This window comes from Crinia signifera, chromosome 2 (genome assembly GCF_055691185.1).
Source record: "Crinia signifera chromosome 2, ASM5569118v1, whole genome shotgun sequence".
Lineage (NCBI taxonomy): Eukaryota > Metazoa > Chordata > Amphibia > Anura > Myobatrachidae > Crinia > Crinia signifera.
In genome coordinates, this window is record NC_139218.1 from 139,300,029 (window position 1) to 139,312,667 (window position 12,639).

At 42.3% G+C, this 12,639-nt stretch overlaps 1 protein-coding gene across 3 annotated transcripts in view; it reads left to right on the forward strand.

The window, feature by feature from the left end:
- TMCC2 (transmembrane and coiled-coil domain family 2) overlaps positions 1–12,639 on the forward strand; it is a 61,743-nt gene that overhangs the window by 11,916 nt on the left and 37,188 nt on the right. The gene's annotated exons all lie outside the window — the stretch shown is intronic.

Below are 12,639 nucleotides of genomic sequence, written 5' to 3' on the forward strand. Positions count from 1 at the left end.
TTATTGCTTTCTGCAAATGATGTGTTTTATTATCAACAATATAATGTAGAAGAAATTGAGACAGTTACAAAATAATATTACCCATTGCTGACCTTCTAATGCACATAGCTGGATAACGTTCTTGGCCGTAAAGCTTATTGTGCCAAAAATAAGGGAAACCTACTGGTCTCAAGAATAGTTTTTATGTTCTCCTCATGTTTGTACGAGTGCTCCAGTTTTCTCCCACAATCCAAAAATAAACTGGCAGCTTAATCTACTCCAGTGTGCATGTATGACTAGGTATATAGATTGTAAATGAAATAATCTCTGTAAAGTGCTGCACAGTATTTGTGCCCTATGTAAATAATTGTTACAAATAGATAATAAATATTCAGAAGAAACCTTGGCAGAGATTTAGTTGATTTCATACAAATTGGTGGCACTAAGGATAGGGCTGGTGCACGGGCGTGGGGCAGTGGTGTATAGTTGCGCCCATGGGAACGCCCAGCGTTTTATGGGCGTTTCCATGGAAATCACCCTGTGATATGGGTGCCGGATGTCAGCTGCACGACCACTTCCTCCCGTATGTACATGCATATATAAGTGACCTGAGAGTCACTTTAGATATTCGTGCACTCACCACATCATTCGATGTCGGCGACCATTGAAAGATGTGGGAGTTAGTTTCCCCCTGGCCTGTGAATGGATGTTCATGTTAAATATCCATTTGCATGCTGGGCAAACGAACCCGGAATGTGCGAGGGGGGTGGCGTACCGGCGTTTGCAGGTTCGACGTCTGGGGGACTCGCAAGGCTGCGAATCAACCAGAATAACCCCCTAAATGTAGATGGAAGGCTGCATTTTTTTCAGCATGAATTGCATGTGGCTCTGAAACAGCTGGAGTTCATTTTATTTAGGTTGATCTATTAGCTTAAAATAAATTTTACGTACATAAAATATATATATATATATATATATATATATATATATATATATATATATATATTACTATGAAAGAAAAGCTTACCTTTAGGAAATAATCATAACAAATGTAATTTTGGTAGCCTAAGTAGTTCCTGGTTAAATACATACAGGACAGAAGTACATAAGTGATGCTGATCATTGTACCAGTGCTTAATTTACAGATAAAACAGATTTTGAACTCCAATTAAAACTAGTAGGACTAAAATCCTTGTGACCTATCCCAAAAGCCAGGATAGATGTAGCGACTCAGAGATGGACACAGTTAGCACGAGTGCTGGATCTTTATATGCAGTGGCTGTGCTAAAATATGCAAAGCAACAGGAGGCTTCTTGACTTGAGGTATAAGACATCTATGGCTGGCATCTCTGATCCGCTGCGGTGTCCAGGGATCGGGCACTGCATCATCGGTGAGACCATTGTACCCTCAGGTTGCTCAGGTTGTTCTGTGAAATCACAGGCTGTGACACTGCACGCATGGATGTAAGCACCGGCTTCAGCACGCCCCCCAAAATAGGCCCATTTCTCTGTAACACTCCCTGTCGCCTCCCCTGATGCTAGCATCATATGCTGCAGCATTTGGACTACTATAAGCAACATTGTAACCCCCTACTCTGTACATACAAAGTGTGGCTTCTGTACATGCACAGTTCTCAAAGCATCAGAGATGTACATAGACATAGGGTTTATGTACATGAACTAGACCCGGAGTTCACTCAAGAATGTTTTGGGACTTGGTGCTTATCATTGGGGAAGGCACATTTTAATTTTGGACATGCTGCATATCTAAAGCTTATGTATACTGTACATTCATCATCAAACATATCATATTATACACACAGTAGTGTCCCCAATTAATATTATGCCACATTATATTGCCCTAAACTCACATTATATACATATTTTGCAACACTGAACACAATACATGACATGTCATAGTTGTATGACAGTAGCTGTTGTGATTATGTTATGGATCACGAGCTATTAGGAAACAGGTAACAATTTTATTAATTGCCAGCATGGTGACCGACGGCTGATAGATTTATGTATAGCCCATTTAGGAATGTCAGCAATTGATCCAACAGAGACACATAGGGGGTTATTCTGTGTTTGGAAATATCAGCACACATTGAATACCCCCGATAATGGTAAAAATATGGGGTATTTTACAGTCTAAACTTGTCCTTCTCACCAACACCCCTCTGTGTCAGACCTATGTCGTGTTGGCAGTCAGAATACAGCCGCTGACATCCCAACTCACAGCTAGAAGACTGTTGCAGGTATCTTGACATAGTTGGATATGTCCGACTGCCTGCATCCCGATCCTAAGTATGCAGGGCGGGTTAACATTCCGCTGTGGAGGGGAGTGGGGTTTTGTTTAGGAGCTACAGTAAAGTTAGGCTGCAGATGAGGGAGTTTAGGGTTAGGTTGCAGGGAGTGAGGGTTAGGCACTTAGAATGGGAGGATAGGGTTAGGCTTCGGGTAGGAGGTTTAGGGTGCTGGGTAGAAAGGTTAGGGTTAGTCTCTAGCATTGAGGGTTGCAGCCCAATTGGAAACTACAAAGGGAGAACTGCTCCCCACAATCGAAAACTTTGCAGAGGACTCAAACCACACAACTAGCAAGGAGTTCTGTAACAGTGGTAACCCATTTCTCATTTTTACCCACCGGGCAGCCTGCAAGCCCGCTCTATTTACTTCAGGTGCCTTCTCCCACTCTGGGCCGCTCATTCCCTACCAACACCATCTGGCATGTAGGGAAAAGCAGCGTCCAGCACTGCGGAGGCAAACCACCTCTTTCTATTTCTATTACCCCCTTCAGGACACTCTCATCCGGGCCTCTGTATGTAAATACCCTGCACTGGCAATTCGCTATTCAGTGTGCCACATCCACTAGCTAGGACAGTAGATGCCCCTTACTCCTACTAGGTGGAATTAGTTTGACATAACTCGCTCAGTTGCTGATCAGAAACTGCTACATATGCCTTGCAAGCAGCAGTTATCATAAACTAATAATTAAGGCGTCTCTTTCCTACTATATCATTCATATACCTTTCTGGGTTACCGCTAGGCAATCTATATCTGATTTGTGATAATAAATTACACTATAGATATTACTGTACAGTACCTTTAGAATTAAAAGCATAAACAGAACATAATACATAGGGATTAAACCTCATTTTATATGCTTGTTTCCAAATTCTGGGAGTTTTTGCATTCAAATCTCTCCCCTACCTAGGACTGTATTATACCCACATACGGATTATATTGGTGTGAGTGTTTGTGTGCATGTTTTGCATGTTCCAGACATTACAGGGAAATGTAGATTTATATACAAGCTCCTGGTGCTAAACAATAATTCTTATATTGTCTATGCGACTAATAGTTTAAAATTGTCAGGTACAGTGCATGTTTTCTATTTCTACTATTACCAGAACATGTTCTCTTATCTGTAGCAGAACATGTTCTCTTATCTGTATACCAGAAAGCCTGCTATTTTACCGCAGTCTTCAACTGGCTGTGTAATAGAGAACAGAGAGTGGTCTTCAACAGTGCCGTATCAAATATGACACCAGTACTAAGTGGAGTGCGGTTCAGTTCTAGGGCCCATTTTATTTAACATTTTTATTAATGATATTGGGATGGGGTTACTCAGCAATGTATCCATCTTTGCAGACGACACAAAACTGAGCAGAGCTATTAAATCATCAGAAGATGTCACCACGCTTCAAAATGATCTTGACAATCTAGATGAGTGGGCAAAAAAGTGGAAGATGAGGTTCAATGTGGACAAATGCAAGGTCATGCACCTTGGGAGACATAACCAGTGTGCTAGTTATAACCTAAGCGGGGATGAATTGGGTAAATCATTACTCGAAAAGGATTTAGGAGTCCAAATAGACAACAAACTGGGGTGTAGTGCTCAATGTAATATAGCAACAAAAAAGACCAACAAAATTCTAGCATGTATTAAAAGGGGCATGGAAACAAGGGACACAAAAGTAATTATGTCTCTGTACAAAGCATTGGTTAGACCTTACCTTGAATACAAAGTGCTACAATGTTGTAGCTTTTTTTCCCCAATGATGTTCTTTTCTACCCTGTAAACAGACTCAGTTGCACACAATATACAAGTGTAATGTGTCAAAAAAATCTTCTTGTTCTCCTTGTGCATCCTTACTGCGTTGTGACTAAGATACATTTTCAGTAAAAAAAAAAGGGTGCCCACCTACTACTCAAATCTTTATAACCTATCACAAGACCCGCCCCCCGCTTCAATCAACTCCTTTCTAGACTCTGTAAATTTGCCCTCACTAACTGAAGAACAATTAGCCGCTATTAATACCCCATGGTCTGCTGGCGATATAGAACTAGCTATTAAGTCCTTACCCAAGGGTAAAGCCCCAGGCCCCGATGGCTTTATCAATGATTTTTACGCTCAACATCAAGAACAACTCATACCCATTCTGACTAATCTATATAACACCATCTCATTATCAGGTTCCCTCCCTAAAGAGATGCTAGAAGCTCAAATAGTCACAATTCCTAAACCGGGTAAAGACCCAGCTTATTGTCCAAACTATAGGCCAATAGCTTTGCTGAATAGCGACCTCAAGATTTACGCAAAAATGATAGCCACGCGTATTAACACCTTTCTGCCCTTGCTGATACACCCGGATCAGGCTGGGTTTGTCCCTATTAGGCAGGCCTCAGATAATATGCGCAGAGTATTCGACTTGATAGATTCGCTTCCGCATGTTGAAGGCCTCCTCCTGCTGTCCTTGGACGCAGAGAAGGCCTTTGATCGATTAAGCTGGATGTACATGCGCGAGGTACTCCTCAGATTTGGTTTTAAAGACCACATTATGTCATCTATCTGTGCTCTATACGATTCCCCCTCAGCCCTGGTGTACAGCAATGGCTTTCTATGTGACTCCTTTCCTATCTTTAATGGAACAAGACAGGGTGCCCCCTTTCTCCACTGATTTTTGTACTAGTTATTGAGCCCCTAGCAATTAAAATACGCAACACCGATCAATTCCCGGGCCCAAGGATAGGCGCTTCCACCCATAAATTATGTTTATTCGCGGACGATGTCCTCCTCTTTGTTACGATCCCCAGGGAGACCCTCCCCTCCCTACATGAGATTTTGAATCAATATAGCGAGGCTTATTATAAGCTGAACAGTACAAAGACAGATACTCTCCCAATTATGACTCCCTCCCATCCCTCCGTGCTATGTATCCCTACAACTGGAGCTCAGTAGCAATTAAATATCTAGGCATAAGTATCCCTGCTGACCCTTCTGAAGTGTTTGAGGTAAATCCCCCCCCCCCCCCCCCCCCCTCATTGCGGATACCACAGCCCTAACTAAATCCTGTCTCTCATTCGATATATCCTGGCTGGGCCGCCTCGCTGCTTTTAAAATGACTCTGGGACCAAAACTGAAGTACCTATTTCGAACAATCCCTTATGCTATCCCAAAGAAGATCATGCAGGAATGCACTAAGGTTATGACTAAATATGTTTGGTCCTCTAATCCCCCTAAACTAGCCCACTCTAAAATGACCCTCCCTAAAGCCAAAGGAGGATTAACTCTACCAGATTTGTCTTTATATCATGAAGCATCTATCCTAGCTCAGTTAAAAAAAAACTATTTTGGAGTAGATTCCGTTATCAGCTGGGCTCTGCTCGAGACCTCAGTTTGTGCTCAATACCCTTTTAAAGACGCCTTCTTACTCTCCAAACATACACGACCCACCCCCACACTCATGCTACTATCTATGAAGGCCACTTTATCAGTGTGGGATAGGTTACTCTCCAGACTCCCTCCTTCTTCCCATACACTAACTAATATCTCCCTTTAGACCATGTCGACCCTTATTGCGAATTTAAGCCTAGCTCGATGGTCTGTCTGTGGAGTGGCAACACTGGCGGACCTATTAACGGGCCCCACTCTAATGTCTTTTCCAAGTCTCCAACAAAAATTATCTCTCCCAAATAGTGAATTCATGCATTATCTCCAGATCTCACATTGGTGGCAGTCCACCCATAGGGATGGCAACCCCCCTAATCCACTACTCTCATCTGTCACCTCCAGGTTGTTGCAGTATAATTCTAAGCATGATACTTCCTTTTGGTATGAGCTCCTACAATACCTAACACCCCCCACTAAATCCAATGCCCAGAGAAAATGGGAAACTGAATTAGGTCTGGATTTAACTGTTACACAATGGAGCAAAATGTTCCTCTCATCATACACTATGTCCAAATGTTTAAATCACACCGAAATGCATGTTAAATTACTCCATAGACTGTATTTAACGCCAGACAGGCTGCACACATTCTGGCCCTCATGCTCTAAATTCTGTTGGCGCCTATGCGGGGAGGTGGGTAACATATTGCATGTGTTCCAGACGGGCCCAGTACTGACCAAATACTGGTCAGATGTTTTTGATTTACTCAATGTTGTACTCGCTCTTCAGCTCACCCCATCCCCCTCTTTGGCTCTACTGAATATCATCCCTGTTTCCGTCCCTAGCCACAAACGTTATGTTTTGGGCCATATCTTAATAGCTGCACGCGCAGCCCTAGCACAACTTTGGAAGCAGGCAGGTCCCCCTCTGATCCTGAAAGTGATCCATAAAACCCATTATCACTTCATTATGGAAACAAAATTCATACCTTACACCTGCTCGGCATCCTCTCCAATAGTCCAATGGGCTTACTGGCACACATATGTCACCGAGGGCGAAGGAGCTCAGTACTTCCCCGACCCATCCCGAGTGAGCCCCCTACAATTCAGTCTCAATGAAAAAGAAACTACCTCCCCAACCTCTATCACTACCCCAGACAATACCTGAACCGAGTTGTTTCCACTGTAATGTTCCTGCTTAGTTGCTGCTTATAATGCTTGATATGATTATTTATATTTTTATGTATATTGCTGAACCCTGTGTGACCTCCCTTCCCCCATGGTTTTGTTTCCCTACTTCTTTTTTCTGTACCCCATTGCTATGAAAATTTTCAATAAAAACTTATTGATGTTAAAAAAAAAAGGGTGCCTGACATTAGTAGAGTTGCATGTGACCTGGTAGCTCACTCATGCCAGGCATCTCACGTGTATATGGTATAACCCACCATTTATAGTTATATAAGGACCATATGGATTCTGATGGTCCTTTCTCCGACATAGGAATCCCAGCTGTCAAAATCCCAGTGCATTCAAGCCCCTTGCGGGCTTACTATGATCACCACACCGCGGGCTCTCTGGCTAGCTTCGCTCTCCACCTATGGGCTTCATGAACCTCCACAAGGGAAAATAGCCTGTGTAAGTCGGAGATCTGACTGTAGGACTCCTAACAGTCTGGATTCCGATGTCGGAGACATGACCATCTGAATCCCGACTGTCGGTGAGTCATCTGGCACCCATCTCACACTGCATGGCATAGTGAGGCTAGAGGTATAAGGATGCATTTGTAACTCTCTCGGCTGGATCCGGGTGGCTTATCACTCCTCATGTCCTGTAGGCAGCTGAGGAGCATGGGTGGCTTATGTGGGAAGGTGGGTTGCCAGCAGCATCATTGAGTGGGAGCTCCTGGGCTCTCCCTTTTGTTGTTAAATTAGTGTGTGCCTCCTAAAGACTTTGTGGACAGGTGTCTGGCCCTTTTCCCTGCCCATGTCCTGATGCTCCGTGGTGGCTCCCAGTGTAGCATGTCTGTGTTTGACCCGCTCAGGAGAAGTGTAGGGCACAATTCACCACTGCATCTCACTATGCAGATCCTAGTCAGATCAGTCTAGTGGGAACTCCTGGCTACATATATATAAATGTGTACTTCATCTAGCCTCTGTATGTAATGAGTTGTAGCAAACACGGTCAAGCGGGTTTTTTTTTTTTCTCTCCAAAAATGTGTCTTATTCACATCATTATGTGAATAACAATCAGAAGCAGTCTACTTGAATTAAAATGGTATGCGCTATGTGCATTTTCTGTGGGGCATTATTATCTGCATACAAGTAGCTACATTACAAGGGCCCTTATTCTGATTGACGCGGACTTTACCGCATACTTTCGGATCGCGTCTTTACGGCGTCTGCACATGCGTGGAGAACGCTACGCGCATGTGCCACGCATTGACTCGGCACCAGTTCGGCCAAATCCCGTCCAGAACTGTTCACCGCTATCATTCGGGAAATAGGGGCGTATTATGGGCGTCATGCGGAATGACACATGGGCGTAGTTTCAAAGTGGGCAAAACGGGGCGGAAACATGGGCGGACACGGGGGAGTACACTTATGTTGGGGGGCGTACATTCGGAAACCACTCCGAATGCACGCGATCAAAAAGGGCAGAAATGTGCGGTGTCCACAAGTGTACTATTGCTTTGCGGACACCACTCGTTCATGCGGTAGGCGAACGTACGCCTAATGACTACAAGCATTAACACCTGAACCCAATAGAATCTACTCCTTTACTCATTACTCACTAATAGGCCGCTTGTCAGTGCTTTAATTGAAACCATTGCTGCTTCAAGGAAACCTTAGTAATCCCCCACATATGCTGTACTTGTCCCACACTTAAAAACTGCTAACAATGGACATGACTGAATATTAATACTAGCAATACAGAAGATATATAATAGTGGGTTGTTTGGCGTAAATACTCCGCTTACGTGCGGTAGCACCGCTTGGCTCCCGTTCGGATGCGGTATTCCCGAGCATACTGTAATACTCTGTAATACCGTGCCGAATCGGAGTGTTTCTCCCGCACACGCATGCTTTGTATGTCGTCCGTAAACACGCCCTGTTTTAAAGAGTGAGTCTGTCCGAATGCGGAGGACACGTGGGCGTTTCTACGGACGATGGCCGCATGCGGCAAAACACCGTGGCGTGCCGACCGCTCCGTAAGAATGCGGGAATTTCCGCACAGATCAGAATAAGGGCCAATGTCAGTGTAAAACCGCTGCAGCCACGCACATTTTTTGGGGGAAAAATTCACTCTGGTTAATGTGACTGCAGCAATGCTGAGGGGGAACTTTGTTCAAAGAAAGAAGTATTAGAACACAATCATATGCTATGACACGGGGGGGGGAGACATATTCAGGGGAACCTGAGGAAAAGTGATCTCACAGAAAAGGTAGTGGACAACTGGAATAGCCTTCCATTAGAGTTGCTAGAAGCTGAGACAGTACAACAATTTAAACATGTGTAGGATAGACATAAGTATATCCTTACACAAATAAGTATAAAATGGGGTTTGTAGTAACAACATGGTTAAAAAGGGGGCAGCCTAGTTGAGCCAAGTGGTTTTAATCTGCCAGCAAATTCTATGTTTCTATGACACATCTGTTCCTGTGGTACAGGTCAATATCTGATTTACACAGTCGGCGACCAAGAAACATTTGAAGAGTGCTCAATGCAATGGCTATAGACCAATGGCATTCAACATGCAGCCCTCCAGCTTCTGTGGAACTAAACATCCCAACGTGCACTGCCACAGTTTCTCTAGTCCCACAGAAGCTTCAGGGCCCCATGTTACAAACCCCTGAAGACCGTCAGATACTACCCTCTATGGTACTAAATTATCTCCCCTATAACTGTTCCTTGCTGGTCATAGGCCCATGGTCATGAATACATGACGATAACAAGCCACCAGCTGGTCATAAATCTTAAGTATTAAAATTATATTTCTATTTTCCTACCAAGATAATACAGTTCTACTCTTCCCTTATGGAGACATTGACACGTCCACATGCACTGACCACACCCGAACAGCACTGGTCACATCTTCTCTGGTTCTCATAACAGGCCCTTGCTCATTTATAAGCTCCATGCCTTAATGTCCATATACACTTTTTTGTTTTTGCCCATTGCTGGGCTGAAAATTGATCAGTGCATACACACTGAGTGATTTTTGCCCGTCTAAGCGATTTTCTCAGGGGTGGGCGACTTTCCATAGTAGGACGCTATGAAAAGCCATCCTCCTCGTCGCTCATCTGCTGGTAATACCATCAGCTTTAAATATATAGAAGGTAGATGTTTGGTGCGCTATTATCAGCAGCTGCCAAGTAGAAGTCATTACCCCAACAACAAGGAGTATATAGAAGAGAATTGCCAGCACTGGCTGAATGATTTTTCAGACGGTTCAAATAAAAAATGATTTATTATTTAACTATACTAAAGATAATGCATAAAGAAATACATAAAAATTTAAAATAATGAATAACACAATCATAAAACTCAGAATAACGGATAGGGGAATGTCACACGGGTGACATCTAGTGGTGGATCGTTGTATATACCAAGCTTGGTTATGTTAAAATCCAATAATATTAAAAAGTTTCCAAGATATATTACCAGCTTAATGGAGCCATCGGATACAGTGAAATCAAATGCTTATATCCTTCCGATAGAAATGGATCCAATGAGAATTGCTCTATAATTTCAAGAGCTCGGGATGTCCTGTTGGCGACCACAGGACCTCTGGTGACTTAAGGGATCTGGCTGGATAACCCAATGCAGGTGATGTCACTTGATCAGTATGGTGGTGCTCTAATTATTCAGGAGGTAATCAGGATCCAATGGTGCAATAAGGAAGGTGGCTGTTAGTAGTGTTCATTCTAGCACCCGCCATCTTTGAAAACCCACTATAAATTCCACCTTTCTTTTTCAGCTGGCCAAAAAAATCACTGTTTTTATACTAGAGCAGTGTAGATTGTAGTTTTCTAATTCTATGCGGCCTGTCTGCACTTGCTCCATTACATAGACCATGAGCTCCCCCAACTGGTAAGAAGCAATATTGGCAGTAATGATCCTTTATCTTCATGCTTTTCTTTCTGTACTAATCCATCCTTGGTGACCTGCCAGTCATTTCCCGTGATTCTTCAGGAGGGATTAAAGGTTCTCAAGCTGGGTGACTGTCTATAAGGAGGAGACATGCCTGTGGTGTGACTACATGGGGAGGTGACAGGCAGAATTCTGTCTTCTAATAGTGCAATATTGTGGAGAAGCAAATGAGGACCTGTGCTTTCTGCACGGAGATGGTTGTTGGTACAGAAGGAAGTAAGACATGGTGCACATTCTGGTGAGTTTTGCTAAAGATTGCAAACTCTAAAAATAGAAGTTACATTTATGTAGCAGCATATGCCTACATCATAAAACACAAGGGATTTTGTTAGGAATGTATTCCGTTTATAATGCAGTGTAATAGTAATATAAGATAACACAGTAATATAAGCTAGCAAGGTAATATAACATAATAAAGTATATAAGTAAAATAGTGCAGTGTAACAGTAGTATAAGATAATTCAGTAATACAACATAATACAGTGTAACAGTAATATAATGCAGTGTAATAGGAATATAAGATAATTTGGTGTAACAGTAATATAATGCAGTAATATAGGTGGGCCGTGCAAAAATGTTGTATTCATATAAAATACATTAAATGTTATAGCCAATTGTCACTGGTTTCTACATCCCATGTAGATTACTGTGTGGAACTTATATTGGATTCGATGGTGCAATCGAGTACCCGAGCAAAACTGATCATCTTAGCTGTGCCACATCGATGCATCCAGGGAAAGAACTCGAGGGCCAAAAGTCAATTTTTTCACTTTGATTTTTAAAAACAAACAATACAATGTGAAATTCCAAAAGAGCAATTTGTCAGAAGCGGAGAACTTAATCTTTAAAGTGGTACCTCATTTATCGATATGAAGGGAGAAAAAGGGATCGTCACCAAAAATTACCTTCTAGAAAAATATATATGATAGTGTAACAGTAATATAAGTTAATGTAGTGTAACATAATAATACTGTGTAACAGTAAATATACGATATTACAGTGATATAAGATAAAACAGTGTATAGTACAGTAATACATAAACAATGCAGTTTATCAGTTAATATACATAATATAGTGTAATTTAATATAACATTGCTTTAACAGAAGTTGCACGTATTATAATTAAGATTTAGAAATAATAGTTCACTGAACATTCATTTACAATAACCATGCACCTTTTGGTAATTTCAAAATACTGATAAAATTATTAAAAATATAGTCTTTCATAAGAAGGAAAGTAATTCTATATGTTTGGTGTTTCTGTGCTAACTGATTTAGCACCTTCCATAAAAGTCAGGGTTGTGTTTCTTTTTTACCTGTGTGCATGAGGTAGCATTAGCCCCCACTCAGTGTTGGACTGGAGCATGAATGGCCAACTGGGGAATGCACTGGAAGGGACCTATGCTTAAAGCAGCCTGCAGAGGGAGTGTGACCTGTAACCGCAAAGGCTTGGCAATTCAAGTGTTGCTCCGTTCCTGATGTGCACAGCTGCCGGCGCTGACTTGGCTGTGATGTTCCAGCATTTTGATGGGCTGGTAACTAGTACCCTATGACAAGATGTAGTACAAGATGATGTAGTACCCTGCACCACTGAGATATCTAGAAATAATATTTGACCAACCAGTGACTCAAAATCTAAATAATAATAATAATAATAAAGTCCAGGTGTTCTAGTCCATTATTCTTACATTCTTTACATGAACCAAACAAATGTGTTTATTGTGCACACACAAACTTTTTGAATCAGTGTGTTTGTTATTCAAGCACAACCATATACTGTATGATGCCAGCGAGGGAGTGATGTGCTCTTGTCAGTGAGGTAGGGATGTGCTGCCG